The 23,837-nt window shown below is 43.6% G+C and overlaps 1 protein-coding gene across 1 annotated transcript in view; it reads right to left on the bottom strand.

Moving 5' to 3' along the window:
- KCNIP4 (potassium voltage-gated channel interacting protein 4) overlaps positions 1-14,125 on the bottom strand; it is a 231,698-nt gene extending 217,573 nt beyond the window's left edge. Inside the window, exon 1 of the mRNA XM_087724906.1 lies at positions 13,631-14,125. The gene's annotated coding sequence lies outside the window, so the exon portion shown is untranslated. The remainder of the gene's footprint in view (positions 1-13,630) is intronic.
- Positions 14,126-23,837: the final 9,712 nt, after the last annotated feature.

The raw sequence follows: 23,837 nt of genomic DNA, 5'->3' as shown, positions 1-23,837 counted from the left end.
TTCTTCCTATGTCTTAGCCTCCGCTAGACATCCTGGTCTCTTTTTAAATTTTATATTCCCTTTTTTAACATTCATTCATTTTTCATTTGGGCACCAGCAGAGTCCTTCTGTGAGGGAAAATGGCCGTTTTCAAAATTTGATAAATAAATAACTAAACATTCTTAATAAAACTGCCTAATCAGTAAAGTGCTTTAAGAATCCTTGGAGTCAGCAGCATCAGCTAATAAGAACTGGCCCCAGTGGGCTTGGAACCGGCCACTTGAGTGTATTGCTGATTCAGAATACAAAACGGCCAAAATCTATATTCCCCGCTGCCATTAACCCAGCAAAGGAGTCCAAGCTGAGCTGAGGACATCCCAATTTATTGGGGAAGAAAGGTTTTTCTTTCTAAAATGAGCCACGGTTTGAACTAAGTGGAACAGCTGCGCTGTGTGAATTCCGAACACCGTGGAGGTCTCGACGGGAGCCATACGGAGAGGTTAGACAATGCTTTTATGCTGAATAAATGTTTCCACTGAACGCTCCACAATGGGAAGGATTCCTGCTAACACATTTCGAATGTTTGTTTGGGCCGCCTGCCGAAGAGGGCTCGGTTTACAGTGACTGGGAGCCATTTGTAAGTCTCACCTGCTGAATCTCTCCCTCTCTCACTCTCCCTCTCTCTCTATCTCTCTCTCTCTCTCCCTCTCTGTGATCTTTCCATTATGCTTTCGGCTTGGACTATATTGATATTAACGTTCCTGGGAACTCTGTCCTTTGCTCTCCATCTCTCTATTTAGTCGAAGGACAGTTTAGATATTTTTCTCATTTCGCACACCAGCAAATGTGTTGCACTGGTATGGCTCTGGACATATTTGTTCTGGCCCACCAGTGGCCAGTGGAGGAGGTTGGGGAGGAACCTGGGCCAGTCCTGGAGTCTGGGGGAGGCTCTGTTGAGGGCTCTGTGTCAGAGGCAGAGAGGGGGCTGAGGACGTCTGACAGTTCTCAGCTGCCTTCGGAGTCAGACATCAGTGGGGCAGAAGAACAGCTGGAGCCTCTTCCCAGTGTGCGCATGCGCAGAGCTGCCAGAAGAAAAGAACAACTCGGAAATCAGGGTAGACTTGAGAGAAAACCCACAGGTGGACAGTGATTAAGAAAAAAGAAGGGAAATAACGTAAAAGGTTTAAAGGGGGCATGGGAGAAACAGGAAGAGAGCCGAACAGCCAGCGCTGTCCGAAGACGTCTCCGTGGTCATGTGGCCGGCATGACTCAACGCCGAAGGCGCATGGAACGCTGTTCCCTTCCCATCAAAATTAGTGGTTCCTATTTTTCTACTTGCATTTTTACATGCTTTCAAACTGCTAGGTTGGCAGAAGCTGGGACAAGCCACGGGAGCTCACTCCGTTACGCAGCGCTAGGGATTCGAACCGCCAAACTGCTGACCTTTCTGACCGACAAGCTCAGCATCAGAGCCACTGAGCCACCGGGTGCCTTTTCTTCCAGCCATTCTAAAGTGACCATTGGCACGAGATGCCTTTGTTTTAATTTGTTCTGCAACGTAGTTGGATGGAGGAAATGGCCTGAACTGTAGGCCCAGGAGGAGAAGATACGACGTGTTCCACAGACTCTGGCACCACAAGGGGGATCACGGGATGGCTGCCATGGTTATATGTAGAATTAGATATTTGATCTTCTTCTCGTACTTTCCCTTAATTATTCCTAATAAAAATAGTTCCAGTTTTAGTTCTATTCGATGGGCAGTAATCTCTTCAAGCCAATCTTTTATTCTGTATAGCAATAGCAATAGCAATAGCAGTTAGACTTTATTTATTTGTTTGTTTGTTTGTTTGTTTGTTTGTTTATTAGACTTATATACCGCTTCATAGGGCTTTCAGCCCTCTCTAAGCGGTTTACAGAGTCAGCATATCGCCCCCACAGTCTGGGTCCTCATTTCACCCACCTCGGAAGGATGGAAGGCTGAGTCAACCTTGAGCCGGTGAGATTTGAACCGCTGAACTGCAGATAACAGTCATTTGAAGTGGCCTACAGTACTGCACCTTAACCACTGCGCCACCTCGGCTCATTCTGATTCTTCTGTGATTATGTGGGCAACAACATACCAAGGGGAACGGAGCACTGTCACCTTCCCTCCAAAGTGGTACCTATTCACCTACTCGCAGATTTGCGTATTTTTGTACTGCTAGCCAGGAAGGAGCAGGAGCTCACCCTGTCGCTGGTTCTCGGATTTTGAAAACGCAGCCTCTCTAACCACTGAGCCTCTGTTAACTCTTCTTAAAGTGGATCCGCTAAAATCAATGGCTAGATGATTAATTGTAATGTACCACATTACAACTTATTTCTGAGTAACTAAACACAGACTTTTGACCCTCGATGGTGAGCTTCTGTAAACCCTTGGCTGGTGTTAGTAGCTTGAATACTGTTTAAACATGAACAAGAATCACATTGTTAAGTTTCTTAATACGTTTTTTAAACTTCAGCTGAGACACGAAAATGGAGAACGTATCCGAGAAGGGCTCAGTTCTGAAGGAGAGGGTTACTAGCTAGAAATCTTTTCCCCATTTTTTGAAGGAAAAAAGAACCGCTCACTTCAACATTTCTCCACTATTTATAACACTGCCAGAAAACCCCTTGTGGCAAAATTATTCAGGGCAAAAGTTTTCTTCTATAATTTACAGCTAAAATTTAATCCCACAGTATAGATTGGGATGCAAAAAGAGAGAGCTGTACTCTCTATCAGTGGAAAAAAACTGATTTTTGTTTAAAGCAAACATTCATTCTGCTTTCTGGTCAGTTATTATAGTTAGTTAATTATTAGCTGGCTTCTTTAAATCTCCAATTAGATCTCAAAGTGATTAAATAACTTCAGTGTTTAAATATATTTTTTACACCTTAGGATCTTATAGCCTGGAGGTAGCTGGAGGGAAAGAAATTCAGGAAAATGGATTTAACTAACTGGGCCTGGCATTTCCCCCTAGGTGATGCTAGAGAAGAAAATTAGAAAAAATTCTACGGGGACAAATAAGAAAATGAGTGTTGAGGTCTGTATTTTTCATGCATTTCAAAATAAATTGCTTTACAGACTTCTCTATGTGGATTACGGGGCCAGCCTCTTGCTCCCCCAACAATCTGGGTCCTCATTTTACTGACCTCGCATGGACAGAAGGCTGAGTCAAACTTGAGCCAGTCTGGATCGAACTGCTGGCAGTCGACAGAGTTAGCCTGCAACACTGCATTCTAACCACTGTGCCACCACAGCTCTTTAAAGAAACTGGGAGGTAAGTTTGTCTTGTTCAAACGAATTATAGCATTTCTTAAAATTAATCCCTTTTCTCTCAAACAAGACAAAAGGAGAATCTGCAATTAAATTAAAAATAGGAGGCTTGCACCCAATCTCCTCTTCTCATCGCAGTTTATTGTGTTTTTTAAGGTCTATAATTAATCATTCTATCACTCTGCAGAAGTTTTAAAACATGTTGAAATAGTATCCTCAAACAAAAATCTGGGGAATCAGATATTGTAGAAGCCTCTGCGCTATTCCCTAAACCAGACATTAAAGTCATTTGCAGGCATGCAAATTACATCCTTCTTTTGACTAATTTTAATTATGGCCTCTTTGTCCAGCTTTATACTTGTTGTTGTTAGTTGCAAAGTTGTGTCCAACCCATCACAACCCCATGGACCACGTTCCTCCAGGCCTCCCTGTCCTCTCCCATCCTCTGGAGTCCATTGAAGCTCAGGCCTGCTGCTTCGGTGACTCCATCCATCCACCTCCTTCTCTGCCGTCCCCTTCTTCTTCTTCTGCCCTCCATCGTTCCCAGCATGAGGCTCTTCTCCAGGGAGTCCTTCTTCCTTCTCATCAGGTGGCCAAAGGATTTGAGTTTCCTCTTCAGGATCTGGCCTTCTAAAGAGCAGCCAGGATGGATCTCCTCCAGGGCTGACCGGTTGGATGGCTTTGCAGTCCAAGGGACTCAATGCAGGAGTCTTCTCCAGCCCCAGTTATGCAAACATAATTAAATTCTAAACATAAAAGCCAAGTTTCAAGAACAGAGCCAAGGTGGCGCAGTGGTTAAATGCAGCACTGCAGGCTACTGCTAGATCAGCAGTTCAGCGGTTCAAATCTCACCGGCTCAGGGTTGACTCAGCCTTCCATCCTTCCGAGGTGGGTAAAATGAGGACCCAGATTGTTGGGGGCAATATGCTGACTCTCTGTAAACTGCTTAGAGAGGGCTGAAAGCCCTATGAAGCGGTATATAAGTCTACTGCTATTGCTATAACATATGTTTAAAAATTGCCCAAGTTCTTACGATTAACAGCTGTATGTACCTGCCAATATTTACAACCGAATTGAAAAGGAAGACTTACAGGCACAAAACCAGGTGCATTCAAAAGCTTGTTTGAATGGTTAACACGGGTAGGGGTTGGTTGGAATGGATTACGCCACTTTTGCAGGCCACCTGCCCTAAAGGCTACCTGTCCCAAGTCATAAACAAAGCACAATGGCGAGAAGGAAGTCGCCACATCACAAAGAAGGAAGTGGAACCACTGGCCCAGTTCACCTTCCCTTATTCCAGTGTTTCTCAACCTTGGCCACTTGAAGATGTCCGGACTTCAACTCCCAGAATTCCCCAGCCAGCGAATGCTGGCTGGGGAATTCTGGGAGTTGAAGTCCGGACATCTTCAAGTGGCCAAGGTTGAGAAACACTGCCTTATTCCATTGGTTGGCATTGAAATGAAGCAGAAAGAAAGAAGGAAAATGCAGGCACCGTTTTCATTTTCTGTGTGGTCTCATTATTTTTTTTTCAGGCTGGGGGTGGTTTTGATTATTTACTGGGGGTGGGGTGGGGGGTACAGAAATAACCACCACAGCCAGAAGCTGCTATTTGCTCGGCGAGCTATAAACCCCGCTCTCTAGTTTTGCTGACCTCCGCTGTTACACTGATTGCGAAAAACATGGAATGCGTCAACTTCATCTGGAGGATATGCAAAAGAGGTTGTGTTGTTTTATTTTATTTTTTCTTTTTGTCCAATAGTTTCAGCTTCATCACTGAGCCTGGGGAATTAAAAAAAAAAACGCTTGCCTGCCTCACATTTATGGCCTCTGCAAATTCCTTACAAAAATACTGGGCAGAGGTCAAGGAGAATAGAGCTGGAAGGGACCTTGGAGGTCTTCTAGTCCAACCCCTTGCTCAAGCAGGAGACTCTAGACCATTTCAGACAAATTGGTGTCCAATCTCTTCTTCATCAAAGATTCTTTTATTACATTTTCATTTTCCTTTATACAATCACTTAAATACTGTGCAGTTAAAAAAAAAAGAAACAATAAACAACTCCTAACACTTCTGTCCAATCTCTTCTTGAAAGCCTCCAGTGATGAAGCTCCCACTGAAGGCAAACTGTTTTAATGATTCATTGTTTTCACTGTCAAGAAAGTTCTCCTTAATTCTAAAACTCTTCTCTCCTTTCTTAGTTTCTATCCATGGTTTCTTGTCTTGCCTTCTGGCGCTTTGGAGAATAGTTTGACCCCTTCTTTGTGGCAGCCCCTCAAATACTAGCAATAGCAGTTAGACTTATATACCGCTTCATAGGGCTTTCAGCCCTCTCTAAGCAGTTTACAGAGTCAGCATATCGCCCCCAACAATCCGGGTCCTCATTTCACCCACCTCGGAAGGATGGAAGGCTGAGTCAACCTTGAGCCGGTGAGATTAGAACCGCTGAACTGCAGATAACAGTCAGCTGAAGTGGCCTGCAGTACTGCACCCTAACCACTGCGCCACCTCGGCCCAAATATTGGAAGGCTGGTGTCATGTCCCCCCTAGTCCTCCTTTTCTCTAGACCGGCCATGCCCAAATCCTGCAACTGTTCTTCATGCGTTTTAGTCTCCAGGCCTTTAATCATCCTAGTTGCTCTTCTCTGGACTTTTTTTTTTCAAAGATTGGATCCAGGGATGCATAGATTTGCCTTCACCCATGTTGAATCTCTGGCTTCCGGAGCGTTTTCCTTCCTGCCCCCTTGTACCAAGAGAGCATCATTAGCTTTTCTGGCGATCCAGAAAACATGTTGGGATCATGCAACATCATCTCCTGGGTTTCTGGATTTCAGGCCTTCAAGGAACAAGTTATCAGACAGATGGGCACTGACAGTAAAACCCCAGATGTTGCACACTTGATCACCCATATTAATCTCCGGAATGTCTATTTGTCAACAAACAGACATTCATTAGACTCTCTATTTGATGACAAATAGACATCAAATAGACATTCTATTTGTCATCAAATTTGGCATCAAAAACTTCTTCAAAGAAAGCACAACAAAGAATGTTCTTTCTGCACCAACTCAGGAAGCTCAAACTGTCCAAGGAGCTGCTGATTCTGTTCTACAGAGGAAGGATTGATTCTGTCATCTGCATCTCCATCACTGTCTGGTTGGGCTCTGCAACCCAACAAGACAGACAGAGGCTTCAGAGGAGAATCAGAACTCCAGAAAAAAAACAATGGCTACCAACCTGCCTTCCATTGAGGACCTGCATGAGTCAAAAAGAGGGCCGTGAAAATATCTACAGACCCCTCACATCCTGGACATCAATTGTTTCAACTCCTATCCTCAAAATGATGCTATAGGGCACTGCACACCAGAACAACTAGACACAAGGACAGTTTTTCTCCCAATGCCACCACTCTGCTAAACAACTAATTCCCTCACCACTGTCAGCCTATTCCCTAATATATTATCCTGCCTTTCTCTCCAGTTTCTACAATTCTACCATTTACCCCAAAAGCTGTGATTGGATTATGAATCCCCCTGATCTAGGAATAAATCTGTATCTCCCTTCCCCCAAGCTACTACAGGTATCAGCACTCGGACACTATTGAGAGGGATGCAGCTCTTTTGAAACTGAACTCTGCAAGAAGATCTCAGAGGAGAAATTTGAATCAGGAAAAATATTGTTGAATTCAAGCACGGTTAGAAAGAATCAACGCAACGCTGGAGACAAGGAAAAACTCCCACTTCTGTTTTGCGCAGATGCGAAGCCATATTAGTCGGGTTCTTCTCATCACCTGAGTTTTCGTGCCGAGCATTTCCTTCTGGGAGCAACCTTGATAACAAGTCATAGAATTGATCCACCCAGAGTCTAAAGCCCCATACAGAAAAAAACTTTTAGCACTTAAGACCACCGGCGAGATCCAATGGCAGAGAGAAATGTGCTGCCCCAACATAGGGAAAATAAAGATGACTAAGAAGATAACTCTGTACTTGCTCATCTTTAATCAGTGGGGAACTTCAACGTATCTTTCAAATGTTTTAAATACATTTTAGCATCAAGTCCTGGATTCCCAGATTAAGATAATCTCTCAGGTGAATTAAATTCTGTTCTACATGGATATTATTATTGCTGCAAAGAATTTGGGGTATGAGAGCATATTAATTATTGTATGTTGCTTATGAAAATATTAAATAAGGTGGTGTCATAGCAGGCGCGAAGGATGGTAAACAAAGCATTCCAAACTATACCTTATAACCTCTTAAATGGAATAATAATAATATAAGAATGGCAAAGAAAAAGAATAACTATGTGAATGTATACCTATAACTGTATGTAAGAGAATAAATGACAGTAAAAATATAAAGCACAATATAGGTAAATAATATTTGGTCATAAGTAGATAAGTACAAATAAATAAAGAATTGTACATAAAAATGGATAACGAACAAGGAGATTATGAATGCAAGATAGAAATGTATAGAAGGGAAAACACTAACTGCAAAGAAACCGATTTGGAACTGCTGTATGATATACGATGGAACTTATTGTTCCTATATTGTTTTTAAGTTATGTGTTTGTTTCTGTTGACGTGTTGATGTGTTTAAAATAAAAATTTATAAAAAGAAAAGAAAATATTAAATAAAAATAGATTCAACCTTATTCACTTACAGTCGTGGAAAACAACTTTCCAAAAATCTAATCACGTTTGTGCATTATGTATCCACCGTACCAACATTCCTCTATGCTCAATCTTTGATATGAAATTTCATGTCAAATTTATTTAAGCCAATCGGGGAAAAAAATCCGCTCCCACCCTGGCCAAAACTTTAGGAGAAACAAAAACAAATGATAAGAGACCCAAAAGATCATCACACCATGGTTCTAGCAACATTTTTAGCCCAACTTTCAAGCAAATATGCCTTCGTTTCATTTCTATTTTTTTCTTTTTCTTAAAAATGCCTTTAAAGCTGGAAAAAAACTGAAAAGCACATTGCAAGGAGGAAGAACCGTGTGAGAAATATGACTACGCACTATCACAGCAATTTTTTTTTAATACCTTTGGATTTAATGGGAGGGGTGAGCCAAAGTTGTGAAACAGATGGTCTTAGTTAAAAATAAAATAAAATAAAATAATGTTATTGCAAACACGAAGGGGGTGTTTAAGTAGCCTGGCCTGGAGAATTAGCTTTTAAAGCTTTCCACAAAGGTTAGTAAAGGACGAGAACATTTTGGGAATAGATTCATGGCTGTGGCTTTGTGGAGAAAGAGACCTATACAGAACACCTGCCACAGATGTTCATGGGAGCTCCAGATACAATGAACATACAATCACCATTTTCTCTGTTTCTTGGCTTCAACCAGTACCTCAGTTTTCTACCCCACTCAACTATGCTTGCATAGTTCATCATTGTGAAGGACATTAGGCGAAGGTTCCCCCCACCTGCACATACGTGCTAGCTGTTCCCAACTCCAGGGGATGGTGCTCGTCTCCATTTCAAAGCCGAAGAGCCAGCGCTGTCCGAAGACGTCTCCATGGTCATGTGGCTGGCATGACTCAACGCCGAAGGTTCACGGAAGGCTGTTCCCTTCCCACCAAAGGTGGTTCCTATTTTTCTACTTGCATTTTTTTACGGGCTTTCGAACTGCTAGGTTGGCAGAAGCTGGGGCAAGGAACGGGAGCTCACTCTGTTACGCGGCGCTAGGGATTCGAACCGCCGTACTTCCGACCTTTCTGATCGACAAGCTCAGCGTCTTAGCCACTGAGCCACCGTGCCCCTTGTGAAGGACATCAGGGACAGCAAAAAAAACTTGGATTAACTGTCATTTTTGCTGTCCCTAATGTGAAGGACATTAAGGACAGCAAAAAAGTGACAGTTAATCCAAGTTGCAATCTTAACAATAATTGAAGAACGTTAACTTAAAGCAATATTAGAGAACCAGGCTTTACATATCTGGAGAGAAGCTTTTTTCCTTTAGGATTCCAAAAACAGATGCTCAGGGAAACGTATAAAACGTCATTGCTCTGTTTCATTTTGTGCTCAGAGACCAAAGGAAGGATGTAACAATTCAATTTATTAGGGTGGCTTTTTTTACAAATCCAACGTCCCTACACGGGGTTGAACCAACATTCAATAATGCTGCATCTTAAGCCCCCAGAAACATTCAGCATCAATCAAATGGATTCTCGGGGCAGGAATGGATTCATGGGTTTTTTTTTCAGAGTTTAAATCAGAGTTTCTCAAACGTGGCAACTTTAAGACAGGTGGACTTCAAGTTGCAGAATCCCCCAGCTCACATGGCCATTTGGGAAATACTGAAGCACGAGAGAGTTGAATTCTACGCCTCTTAGAAGTTGCACGGTCTGTGAAATGCTGAACTAAATGTATTTTGTCTCATTTCTAAGGGCACGGCTAGCAAGCTTTGCAAATCCCCTGGTCTTTTTTATACCTCTTGACATGAAGGCCAACGGACGCATCCCTTACATTAGCACCAGACAGAAAAATAACCGCTTGCAAGCTGATTTTTTCTTTTTTTGTTGGCAAAGATTAATTCTTTGTGCAAAAGCTGTATTTTAGTCTGACGTTGTAGCCAAAGGCTGCTTGTGTAAGCAGCAGCAACAGGGGTGTGACTTCTCCTTTTTTTTAAAAAAAATATTTGTATTAAACAGTTTTTTAAAAAAGACTTTTTTTTTTTGCAATTTCCTTCTGTACAACATTTCCACCTCGGTATACATCCATTGTAAATGTACTTCTCCCCCCATATTTCAGTTTATCTTTGTGTATACATAGATACTATTGTTATATTTATGCTGATAAATAAATAAAGGGAGACTAGTATAGATCTATTTCAAGCTATTTAGCTCTCATCAGCTAGCCATACCCATGTTTGGGAATCGAACCTGTGCTCTATTGCCTCTCAGGCAGATGTGTTAACCATTGAGCTACAGAGCTCGACTCCTTATCAGCCATGATGGTTGACACATCTGCCTGAGAGGCAATAGAGCACAGGTTCGATTCCCAACATAGGGTATGGCTAGCTGATGAGAGCTAAATAGCTTGAAATAGATCTATACTAGTCTCCCTTTATTTATTTATCAGCATAAATATAACAAATGTAACAAAAAGGCAACAGTAAAAAATATTGGGTTTCTGTCTGGATGGTCTCTTGTGACGAGCCGAAGACAGAGAGTGGAAGTGTGACCTTCCTCCCATACTTGGGCATACCAGGGGTTGTGACTTTAAATGTATGATACTATTATATACATTCCTTAATTTAAAATCCTTCTTTCCATTTATACACGCTTATTCATCTCTACCTATCCATTGCTCATTTCTAACTCCTCTATCTTCTTCATGTAGTCTTTCCTTAAGCTTTACATCTCTCCTCTAGCCATTTGCACCACTCATTCCATACCCTATAATATTCTTTTATTTCTTTTGTGAGTTTGTCCATCTCTGCACACTCTTAACACTTTCATTATAACATTCCCCTCTGTTGGAATATTATTATTCTTCCATTTTTGTGCATATGTTATTCTTGCTGCTGTTATGATATGTATAATTAAATATTGCGGGGGGTTTTGTCCTATTTCCTGGTAGGTATTCCCAATAGAAATAATTCCAGTTTCATATGTGTGTGATTTCTACAGCCATTCTCTTCCTACAAGTTCTTCTCAGACAGCCAAGGAACCATCAAGAGGAGGGGTCTCCAACCTTGGCAACTTTAAGCATGGAGGACTTTAAAGTTGCCAAGGTTGGAGACTCCTGATCCAGAGAGAAGGGACACAGGGTGAAACTTCACCCTTTCTTTGACTGAGATTCCTGTCCAATCCTTAGTGAATTGCTGGTCCTTTTCTTCGCTCATTAATGTCTTCTTAAATCTTAAATCTTTGGGCATCACAGACCTTCTGCCTGTTGTGAGGTGTGTGTTTGCAAAGAGTATCCTAGCTTACAGAAATGTTTTTTTTCCTTTGGTGTGGAAGTCAAAAACTGTGTCTTCACACCCTGACAGTTGAGTAAAACAGGGAAGGCAGCATTGTTATTAGCAATAGCAATAGCAGTAGACTTATATACCGCTTCATAGGCCTTTCAGGCCTCTCTAAGCGGTTTTACAGAGAGTCAGCATATTGCCCCCAACAATCTGGGTCCTCATTTTACCCAACTCGGAAGGATGGAAGGCTGAGTCAACCCTGAGCCGGTGAGATTTGAACCGCTGACCTGCTGATCTAGCAGTAGCCTGCAGTGCTGCATTTAACCACTGCGCCACCTTGGCTCTTAACATTATCTTAATATCATCATCATCATCATCATCATCATCATCATCATCATCATTATTATTTCTGTCATCTGCACCTCCATAACTGTCTGGTTTGGCTCTGCAACCCAACAAGAGAGACATGGACTTCAGAGGAGAATCAGAACTGCAGAAAAACAGTTGCTACCAGCCTGCCTTCCGTTGAGGATCTGCTCGAGTCAAAAAGAAAATATCTACAGACCCCTGGCATCCTGCACGTAAATTGTTTCAGCTCCTACCCTCAAAACGACACTATAGAGCATTGCACACAAGAACAACTAGACACAAGGACAGTTTTCCCCCGAACGCCATCACTCTGCTAAAGAAATAATTCCCACAACACTGTCAAATAATTCACTAAGACTGCATTACTATTATTATTATTATTATTCTCATACTTCCTAGTGCCTATCTCTTCCCACTTATGACTATAACCATGTTGCTTGTATCTTTACAATTTATATTGTTTTGGTTTCTAGAATGATTTGACTGCTTATCAGTAACCTATGACTATCACTAAGTGTGGTATGATTCTTGATGAATGCATTCTATTTTATTTTTCTTTAGGTACACTGAGAGCATCTGCACCAAGGACAAATTCCTTGGGTGTCCAATCACACTTGGCCAATAATGAATTCTATTCTATCTCTTTTGGATTATACAACCATGGGCCTATCATTGTATTGTTCTTCCTTCAATTTATAAATTTAGTATATCTGTGCGAAGTTTTCCACTGCAACTTTCTGGGAACTGTCCACGCACTTAGAATGTCAAAGGAGCAGAAAAAATTCACCGCTGCCCCCATCGCGAAGAGTGAAATGAAGTTCTCCTGCATTGGGACATAGTACTTAATGAAGCAGGTTGCTTGAGGTCGATCCTCTAATTTCCCCATACCACCAGCAAGATTCCCGCGCACCCACAAGCCACAGGAAACTAAAACAACTAATGCTCTAATCCCCACTTCATTTATTTCAAATCAAGTCCTGGGGATTTGGTCGGGAAACAGGGCCTCGTTTCCCTATTTCCTTGATGGGCTTTTAAGCTCAACATTTGCTGTAAATTTAACCCCTTATGGTTGGGCAGCAGCCCATGTGACAGGTGGCAACTCCAAAGTTCTCCATCCTGCCTGCGGAGCAGGAGAGAGAGAGAGAGAGACGCGCACCAGTCTCCCAGCCCAGAGTCAGGGGCTCAAAGGTCTAATGGAGACCTGCTCCCACATGTCCTGCACCCTCCCCCCTGCCATCTCCCCTCCTCCACGGAAGGAAAGAATGGAAAACATTTCCTGAAGTTCTTTCAGAGGACGCTGCCAGCCCTCCAGGCCCCAGGGGCGCTGGCTCAAAAGTGCACCCAGCTAAAACTGGGGCTCCTTGTCACTAATCAAAACCAGCCAGCCTTTCTACTTTTAAAGGGGGGGGGCATCCGAATGCACACAGGTGGCTCATCATCTTCCTCGTCCCTTGCAACGGGGGGGGAGGGGAGGGGTCGACTTTGCCACTACCAGAAAGAGGAAGCGATGGGGAAGCGGGGTGGCAGAAGGAGTCTCATTTCCCCCTCCTACCCTCTGCCTGGATAAACGCCTCTCACGGCACCAGAGCATCCTGGCCACCAAGAAGTGGGCAAATCCTGGCGCCAAAGGCGACAGAGGTGGATGTAAGCTTGTTGAGCTGCCCGCCGCTTCTCTCTGGAAGGCAAAACTGGCCCGCCTCGCCCACCCATCCAAAAAACGCGCTTTAGTTCGCCCTAATTCGAGCGCAAAGCGCAGCTCGCTGAGCGCCGCGCGTAAAGTTGGGTTCTTTTATGGCGGCTTAACAGGGGGGAAAAACAGAACGGTACCAGCCAGTTTCTCGCATCCCGTCCTCCCTACCCCTGCCCAGCCCCAGGCCGAAGCCCCCTACTCCCCGAGCTGCCACCGAGGCGGCGCGAAGCAAAGCGCCGCGCGTAAAGTTGGCTTCTTTTGTGGCGGCTTAGCAAGGAAAAAAACCAGAACGGTACCAGCCAGTTTCTCGCACCCCGTCCTCCCCTGCCCTGCCCCGCCCTGCCCATCCCCAGTCCCAGCTCCGGGCCGAAGCCCCCTACCCCCGCTGGAGCTGGCTTCCTCCAGCTGCGCCGAGATGCTGGCCACTCTGCGGACATCCATGGCTGGCTCCGAAGGGGCGCCGCCGGCCGGGCGCTGCTTTCCCGAGCTTTTGACCGCCGCTCAGCCTCCCCAGCCGGGCCGGGGGCCAGTCGGGCGAGCGACCCCTCCCAACACGTCTTGCTGCTGCCGCTGCCGCCGCCGCTGCTGCTTGTCGGGCACGCGCGAGGACACGAGCCGGAGGAGAAGACCGACCCCCCCCACGCTGCTGTCGGCTGGAGATGCTTCTAAGGCGGCCGGGACGCGTGCACGGAGGTCCCCACGTTACGCCTGCACGGGAAGGTCTCCACCGCGGGTTGAGAAATCGAGCAGGATGTGCAGGGAGTGTGAGGCGATCAAAAGCCACCCAAGATTTGGGGGAGAGTTGCAGGAAGGCTGCGCGCTCAGGCTGGAAGGAGACGGTCCCAGTTGAATTCCCTCCCTCCCCTGGATCCAGCAATTGGCGATGCCACGTTAGTAGACCAGGCGGGCAGCCGCTTCTGCCAACTCCTGCGAACGCAGCAGCTTTCAACTCAGCCTGTGAGGTGGGGGAGCCGAAAAGGGGAGAGGCCACACTCATTGAACCAGGTTTTGGTGCTTTTGGCAGTGTGGGCAGCTGGGAAATGAAGTCAGCATCCCCATAAAGCTCGTCTGCGGAAGGAAGCATGAAGTGCTCCAAAATCTCCTGGTAGACGGCTGTGTTGACCCTGGTCTTAATGAAGCACAGTGGTCCAAAGTCCTCTTTTCTGATGAGAGCAACTTTTGCCAAAAGCACCAAAACCTGGTTCAATGACGGTGGGAATACTGTGCTTGATTGGCCAGCAAACTCGCCTGACCTGAACCCCATAGAGAATCTATGGGGCATTGCCAAGAGAAAGATGAGCGACATGAGACCGAACAATGCAGAAGAGCTGAAGGCCGCTATTGAAGCATCCTGGTCTTCCATAACACCTCAGCAGGGCCACAAGCTGATAGCTTCCATGCCACGCCGCATTGAGGCAGTAATTGCTGCAAAAGGGGCCCAAACCATATGAGTACATATGCCTGCTTATACTTTTCAGAGGTCCGATATTGTCCTATGTACAATTTTATTGTTTTATTGATTGCATGTGATATTCTAATTTTCTGAGATGGTGGATTTGGGGTTTTCATGAGCTGTAAGCCATAATCATCACAATTATGACAAATCACAGCTTGAACTACCTTGCTTTGCATGTAATGAGTCTTATCTCATATATTAGTTTCACCTTTTAAGTTGCATTACTGAAATAAATGAACTTTTGCACGATATTCTAATTTTTCGAGTTTCACCTATATCTCTATAGCTGTATCATCCATCCATCCATCCATCCATCCATCCATCCATCCATCCATCCATCCATCCATCCATCCATCTATATCTATCTATCTATCTATCTATCTATCTGCACCAAAGACAAATTCCTTGTGTGTCCAATCATACTTGGCCAATAAAGAATTCTATTCTATTCTATTCCATTCCATTGTATTCCATTCCATTCTATTCTACTCTACATACTATTTTCATTCTATTCTATTCTATTCTGATTTTTATTCTAATTCTAATTCTTATTGTGATTTCTATTCTATTCTGATTTCTATTTTATTCTGATTTCTATTCTATTCTATTCTATTCTATTCTGGTCTATTCTATTCTATATTAATCCTATTCTTATTCCTATTCCTATTCCTATTCTTATTCCTATTCTATTCTATTCTAATTCTTATTTCTATTCTATTCTTATTTTTATTTCTATTCTATTCTTATTCTATTTCTATTCATATTATAATTCTTATTCTTATTTCTATTCTATTATTTATTCCGTCAAGCATGTATTGGATAACAGACATGAGTATAAACATGATTATGAATACAGGAAATAGGTATGAATAAAAGGGAACATTAGGACAGGCACCAGGCACACTGGTGCGCTTATGCACGCCCCTCACAGACCTCTCAGGGATGGGGTGAGGTCAACCATAGACAGTCTAAGGCGAAAGTTTCCCTCCACCAAGGGGCTCCTGGATCACAGCCTCTTGGGGGAAAAAAGCACATTTGATGCTTGTTTGCCAAAGAAGAGGGGACAGGATGTGCATTAAAAAAACATGGGACATTCATGCACACTCAAGAATCAAGCTTTTTAGGAGAAAGCTATGGCAGCCTACTGAAAAGCAGAGAGGCCAGATCCTGAAGAGGAAACTCAAAGACTTTGGCCACCTAAGGAGAAGGAAGAAGGACTCCCTGGAGAAGAGCCTCATGATGGGAAGGATGGAGGGAAAAAGAAGAAGAAGAGGGACGGCAGAGAAGGAGGTGGATGGATGGAGTCACCGAAGCAGCCGGCGTGAGCTTCAATGGACTCCGGAGGATGGGAGAGGACAGGGAGGCCTGGAGGAACATTCTCCATGGGGTCACAATGGGTCGGATATGACTTCACGACTAACAACAATGCGTTAAAGAAATCACCTATTTCACTAAGCTACAGTTTATATCAGTTCTTTTTCCCCCCTCAACAACAGAGAGCAGGTTTTGCACTAAAACCATCAACGTGATTTGAAAGCTACATCATGAAAAACAAATAAATCATATTTGATTAAATGAAAATTGCATTAACATCCAACAACTTTTCTTCCCATGTCTTCCAGCCGTTCTGAAGGTGAGAATTTGGGAGTTTTCAGGCCTAAATGTTCTTGGAAGGGGGAAAGGTTTTAGGTAGTCTGAATATGGTTTTCTGGAACATCACATTCCTGGAAGAGAATATTTTGCACGCTTGTTCCTGCTCTTAATAGTCAGGAAACATACAGAAGACATCCGGAACTGAGATCCAGTTAATTCACTTAAAACCTATTCTGCATATCATGCAGATGGAGTGGGTATCATTAATATTACAACCATATCTGGTAGGAGTTCAGTTGCCCATTCAAAACCCTCCATCCACCAGATTAGGGAACGAAACCTTACTGGTTTAACTGGAAGGAAAACGTGAACCTTTGCAAGGAGAAAGAAAAAGAGAGGATCGAAGGAAGGAAAAAGAAAGGAAGGAAGGAAAAAGGAAGGAAGGAGAAAGGAAGAAAGAAAGACAGAGAAAGAAGGAAGGAAGGAAAGAAAGAACAAGAGAAAGAAAGAAGGAAAGATAGAAGGAAAGAAAGAAAGAGAAGAGAGGGAAGGAGGGAGGGGCAATCTTGTTAGTTTTAAGTAGGTCGGTCAAGTCCTTCTCAGGATCTAAACAAGCCAAAATTGTCTTATCGACCTGCTGTGTCTCTTATCTTTCCCTTTGAATCTTTCTTTTCTTACAGATGTCTTCCTGCCTTTAACAGTTTTGGAGCAAACAAAAAGAAGAAACACACTCAGAAATTGTGCTCGCTTGATCAAAGCCATTGCCGCCTCTGCCTTTAGAGCATCAGAATAACGTCCCTTGCCCGACAAATACACACACACACACACACACACACACACACACACACGACTGAGGTGTGTGCATTTGCTCTCATTTGCAATCCCTTTCCCAGGTATTAATTCAAGATGTGAAGCTTAATTTCACCAGAGCGGGCAGACTGCAAAGAGTGTGTGAGTCCTTCCAGGACACAATTCCACAACTTGCAGAAACCCAATTGTCACCTTAGTGCGCGTGTAGCTGCATTTTGACTTCACCCTTCCCGCCCTGGAACAAGCGAGAGTGTAACCGAGCAGCTCATGTGGACAGAACCCTTAGTAGACAACGCAGTACCAATGGCAGTACGATATCACAACTTGGGGAGTCCTCCCAGTAGGTTAAACGCAGCCCCTAATCACAACAAAATAACAACAAACATTCTCACCTTCACTTCCTTTTACTTTGGCCTTTTTTCCCCTTTACTTCCTGTTACTCTACTCTACTCTACTCTACTCTACTCTACTCTACTCTACTCTACTCTACTCTACTCTACTCTACTCTACTCTACTCCTGTTCTGTTCCATCCATTCCATTCCATCCCATCCCATCCCATATTTTCTATTCTATTCTTATTCCTATTCTATTCTATTCTATTCTTTTTTTCTGATATTCTATTCCTTTCCATTCCATCCCATATTATTCTATTCTATTCTATTCTTTTTTTCTGATATTCTATTCCTTTCCATTCCATCCCATATTATTCTATTCCATTCTATTCCATTCTATTCCATTCTATTCCATTCTATTCCATTCTATTCCATTCTATTCCATCCCATTCCATATTATTCTATTCTATTCTTATTCCTATTCTATTTTATTCTTTTTTTCTGATATTCTATTCCTTTCCTTTCCATCCCATATTATTCTATTCTATTCTTATTCCTATTCTATTCTAGAGTTTATTTTATCAACCGGAGGTGTTGATTTACTCCTACATCCCCTCCCCACTCTAAGCTGGAAAGATTTTAAACAAGGACGCCACCTGAAGTCTGAAGCAGTTCTCGACCTGCAACCATTCATTTTGTACAAAGTTAGAACCCACCCATCTCCTAGAACAATGGAATATTTGCACAAATATTAAAAAGGCAGAATATTGCATTTCTCTGGACGATAAAAGAAGAAACATGTTTTAAAGACAGAGAGAAGCTCCCTGCCACCAGAAGATATTTGGGTACCCATTGAGAAAGACGGGGAGGGGGGCAGCCTATCTACAAGACAAAAGACCCCCAACTCCAGGATGATGGGATTCAGACATGACCCTCCAGGACATGATAGGATTAACCCATCTAGCAGCAGAGCTCACCACATGGCACAGTCACCTGGTGGCATTGCATCACCCAGCAAAATTCAACCAAGCCTGGGACTCAAGACAACCTACAAAGTTAGCTATGACCCCTTCAACAACTAATAGAATAGATGCTCTTGCACAGGAACAGGAAGCTGAAGTTCAAAGCCCAAGAGAAGGTATAAATACCCCTCTCTCTCAACTCCATGTGGTCAGGTGCCCAGAACCACACGTGCTTCATGGTTCTGCTTCATCAATAAACACACCCTCTTTCCATTCAGCCTCCATTTTGTCTCCAGAGCCTTTCTCCCGGCTTGGAACTGAACTAGATGCTGTGGGGCCCCAGTGGGCCAGCAGAGTTGACAGCAGATTCGGACAGTGAGGAGGTTGGGAAGGAACCTGGGCCAGTCCTGGAGTCTGGGGAAGGCTCAGATGAGGGCTCTGTGTCGGAGGCAGAGAGGGGGCCAGAGCCATCCGACAGTTATCAGACATCAGTGGGGCAGAAGACCAGCTGGAGCCTGTTCCCAGTGTGCGCATGCGCCGAGTTGCCAGAGGAAGGGAACAGCTAAAGAACAGGGGTCAGCTTGGGAGTAAGGTCACAGGTGGACGGTGAATGGCCCCTCCCAGAGGAAATAAAAGAGCAGCGACAGAGGAGTGGAGTTTGCAGGAGACAATCAGTTCGTTTAATTGGTTCGTGACTCTCCAAGACTCCTTGCCAAGTTTTGCAGATCTCGGCCTGGCAGCTCTCCAAGCCAGATAAGGTCTGTGACTGTAAATCCGCTCTGGAAAGACTTTGCTAGCAACTTACGATCGTTTTTCACACTTATGACGGTTGCAGCATCTCCATGACAACATGATCAAAATTCAGGTGCTTGGCAACTGCTTCATATTTACGACAGTCGTGGTGATCCCCCTTTTGTGACCTTTTCACCAGCAAAGTCTACGTGAAAGCCAGATTCACTTAACAACCATGTTACTAATGGAGCAACTGCGATGGTTCGCTTAACAACTGTGGCGAGAAAGGTTGTGAAAGGGGGCAAAATTCACTTAACTCTCTCGCTTAGCCACAGACAGCTTGGGGCTCAATGGTGGTCGTAACTCGAGGACTATCTGTGGAAACAAGTTTAGATGCCCTTAAGCAGTCAAGAGAAGGAAGGTTTGCAACTTACAGCAATGGTAAACATTTCAGAAGCAAAACTGCAATATCCTTGCAAAGCAGGTGAATGCAAGTAGAGAAAATAGCAATAGCAATAGCAGTTAGACTTATAAAGCGCTTCATAGGGCTTTCAGCCTTCTCTAAGCGGTTTACAGAGTCAGCATATCGCCCCCACAGTCTGGATCCTCATTTCACCCACCTCGGAAGGATGGAAGGCTGAGTCAACCTTGAGCCGGTGAGATTTGAACCGCCGAACTGCAGATAACAGTCAGCTGAAGTGGCCTGCAGTGCTGCACCCTAACCACTGCACCACCTCAGCTCTACTCGGCAAACTTATGCTATTTGTATTCAACCCCCTGAGGATAATCAGACACGTACGTATTACTTTAAGTCTGCCAAATTGCAGAATCCTTGGCTGAAACTGAAACGGGACCCAGACAATTAGAAGAAAATTATGTATAAGGTCTATTATCTGTTAATGCAGCTGCAAGGGGCTCAGAGACACCTTTGAAACTCCATTGTCACAGTTATTAAACAATTTGCGGTTGCAATGAAGCATTAATAACCTTTCCATCCACTACAGTGGTGCCTCCGGGTGTTTAAAAAGTGTGTGCAGTGTACTGCATTCACAAGGAAGCCAAGGAGATAAACAAGGGGGCATCTGTGTCAAGTCGGCTGCAGGAAACACATCAGCCTGCAACCGTTGGCTTACAATCCCCATCAAAAGAAAACCAGGGGCGTCCTTTGAGGTGGAAGAAGAACAAATGATGGTGAAAAGTAGAATATCCTTCAATATAATCATCTGGTTAAATTACAGTGGTACCTGGGTTGTTGTTATTGCAAATTCCATCATTCTTTTCACTGAGTTTAACTAGGGCCTCCTTGTCCAGCTTTATACTTGTTGTTAGTTGTGAAGTCGTGTCTGACCCATCACAACCCCATGGACCATGTTCCTCCAGGCCTTCCTGTCCTCTCCCATCCTCTGGAGTCCATTGAAGCTCACGCCGGCTGCTTTGGTGACTCCACCCAGCCCCCTTCTCTGCCGTCCCCTTCTTCTTCTTTTGCCCTCCATCGTTCCCAGCATGAGGCTCTTCTCCAGGGAGTCCTTCTTCCTTCTCATCAGGTGGCCAAAGTCTTTGAGTTTCCTCTTCAGGATCTGCCCTTCTAAAGAGCCGTCAGGGTTGACCTCCTCTAGGACTGACCGGTTGGATGGCCTTGCAGTCCAAGGGACTCAATGCAGGAGTCTTCTTCTCCAGCACCAAGAGTTCAAAGGCCTCCATTCTTTGGCGCTCAGCCTTCCTTATGCTCCAACCTTCACAGCCATCCATGGCAACTGGGAAAACCACAGCCTTGGCTAGGCGCACTTTTGTGTGAAGGCGCACTTTTGTGAGACTGTCCGAAGACGTCTCCGTGGTCATGTGGCCGGCATGACTCAACGCCGAAGGCGCACAAAACACTGTTGCCTTCCCACCAAAGGTGGTTCCTATTTTTCTACTTGCATTTTTTACGTGCTTTCAAACTGCTAAGTTGGCAGAAGCTGGGACAAGTAACTGGAGCTCACTCCGTTACGCGTCACTAGGGATTTGAACCGCCGAACTGCCGACCTTTCTGATTGACAAGCTCAGGTTCCAAGCCACTGAGCCACCATGTTCTAGTTCATCTGTATGTTATCTTAAATCATGGCACCTTTGAACTCAATCTGATTTATGTTGACTTTGTACACCCATCCGGTAACCAAATAATTGTGGTTTTACTACAGCCTTTTTCTGGGATGTTTTTCAACTCCTCAGTAAACAATTGCAATTTCCTGGTGGAATCCAGCCAAGTTATACCCAGGAGTAACTCTACTCTGCATGCAAATCTGGAGCAGGTTCCCCCAAGTGCTTCCATCTGCTATTTTGGCAACCTCATTGCATCTCAAACTCGGCCTCAGGCAGGACTGGAATTTTATTTCTGAATATACCTAAATAGGATTGTGTTACGATCAGGAGATTTTTCTCCCAGGTTTTCGTTATCTGTCGTTGAGTCAAGACAGAACTGTAGGACCATGAAATTTTCTGGTCTTTGAGAGATTCCAGTCCTCCTTCGTATGCTTCTTTCTTGAGTCATTGCCAATCCCCTCTCTTCTTTCCAAGGTGTTTGATTGACAAAACCAAACAGATTTTATAGGCTGCCTTTGGCAGGCTTGCAAGGAGGAGAAAGAAAATCTCCAAGAATACCAGCAAAGCTAAGAATGACTTAAGGCTGTTTGCTGCATAGGTTGGGGAAGACGAGAAAGCAGCACCAGAAGCAGAGATGAAAGAAAACGTGGCCAACATGTATTTATGGCCTTATTGTGCCAATGGGGAAAAAAAGACTTCAGGGCATGAAACATTGGTATGGTCCTAATTACTTTACAAAAAATAATACAGTCCAAAATTCCACACTAAGTTTTTCTTTTTTTTTTAATGACAGGGAACAACATAAAGCATTGCAACAATAATCTGACATTTAATTGAGCATAGCCAAGTCTATCTGCTCAACTGCAGCTCTATGAACATTCAGCTCCAACTAAGAATATGGCTGCACCCTGCCAAAATTGTCTCTTGTGCTATGCAGCAAACTCCCAGAAGTCTCTGGCTAAGAACTTTCTCCGTATCTACCATTTGGAATTAAGATTGCCGGGAGAAATATCAGCACCCTCAGATATGCAGATGATACCACTCTAATGGCAGAAAGTGAAGAGGGAACTAAAAGGCCTCTTGATGCGGGTGAAGGAGGAGAATGCAAAAGTTGGATTGAGACTCAACATTAAGAAGACTAAGATCATGGCATCTGGCCCTCTCAATTCCTGGCAAATAGATGGGGAAGAAATGGAGGTAGTGGGCCCCAAGATCACTGCAGATGGGGACTGCAGCCAAGAAATCAAAAGACACTTGCTCCTGGGGAGGAAAGCGATGGCAATACTGAAAAGCAGAGACATCACCCTCCCAAACACAGAAGGGAAATAAAATAAATATATGCAAAATAGACTTATTCCACTTATGACATGTTGACAATCTTGAAGAGTCAAATGCTTCTTTTTAAATTAAAAAACATGGAATTTTGCCCAAGTAAGAATGGCTTCATAAGGCTGTATAACTGCAGCACTTTAAAAAAATTAATAATAGATTTTTTTATACAGTACTAGGCATCATTAATTAACCATGGATTAATTATGAGGAAAGAGTTTAGAAATTATTTACACTAGGCTTCAGGCTGTGCTTTTAATTGCCACAACATACTTCTGGGCATGTCAATATTTCTGGGTGAGGCGGAGAAGCCAAACTTCTAAATATGACACTTTCCAGTTTATATACATAAAACTTTTTGGGTCAACCTCAGAAACATGGTTTAAAAAAAGAATCTCTCAGCCATAAACACACACAGTCTAACTCGGGAGATACGAGAGAGCTTGTAGAAAATGTTATTGATATGATGGGCATTAGGGAATAATAAAATTAAGGGACAATAGACAGAATTTAAAAAAAACACAATCTGAGTTTGGGGCAGAATTTGTAACCCCGGTAAGTGTCTCAAAGAAGACCCTCCCTAATTTCATTTAAATAAAGGGAGAGGGGATGCACATTCAGACACACAAGAATCATAAAAATACAGAGTAGAGTAAGAGTAAGAGTAGAATTAGAATTAGAATTAGAATTAGAATTAGAATTAGAATTAAAATTAGAATTCTTCATTGGCCAAGTGTGAGTGGACATACTGTAGAAAGAATGTATATTTGGTGCATATGCTCTCAGTAATAGCAATAGCAATAGCAACAGCAATAGCAGTTAGACTTATATACCGCTTCATAGGGCTTTCAGCCCTCTCTAAGCGGTTTACAGAGTCAGCATATCGCCCCCACAGTCTGGGTCCTCATTTCACCCACCTTGGAAGGATGGAAGGCTGAGTCAACCTTGAGCCGGTGAGATTAGAACCGCTGAACTGCAGATAACAGTCAGCTGAAGTGGCCTGCAGTACTGCACCCTAACTACTGCGCCACCTCGACTCTTACATAAAGAAAAATAAAATATATTTGTCAAGAATCATAAGAAGATACAACACTTAGTGATAGTCATAGGATACTAATAAGCAATGAAATCATACTAGAAAACAGTAAAAACGATATAAGTTGTAGTGATACGAGCAACATGGTTACAGTCATAAGTGGGAAGAGATAGATAGCATGAAAGATGAGAAGAATAATAGTAATACAGTCTTAGAAAATTTGACAGTGGTGATTAGTTGTTTAGCAGAGTGAT

This window comes from Thamnophis sirtalis, unplaced genomic scaffold, assembly GCF_051295495.1.
Source record: "Thamnophis sirtalis isolate CommonGarterSnake01/CBP01778 unplaced genomic scaffold, rThaSir2_p1.2 scaffold_10, whole genome shotgun sequence".
Classification (NCBI taxonomy): domain Eukaryota; kingdom Metazoa; phylum Chordata; class Lepidosauria; order Squamata; family Natricidae; genus Thamnophis; species Thamnophis sirtalis.
Note: the sequence above shows the minus strand (reverse complement) of the source record. Positions and strands in the feature narration are given on the sequence as shown.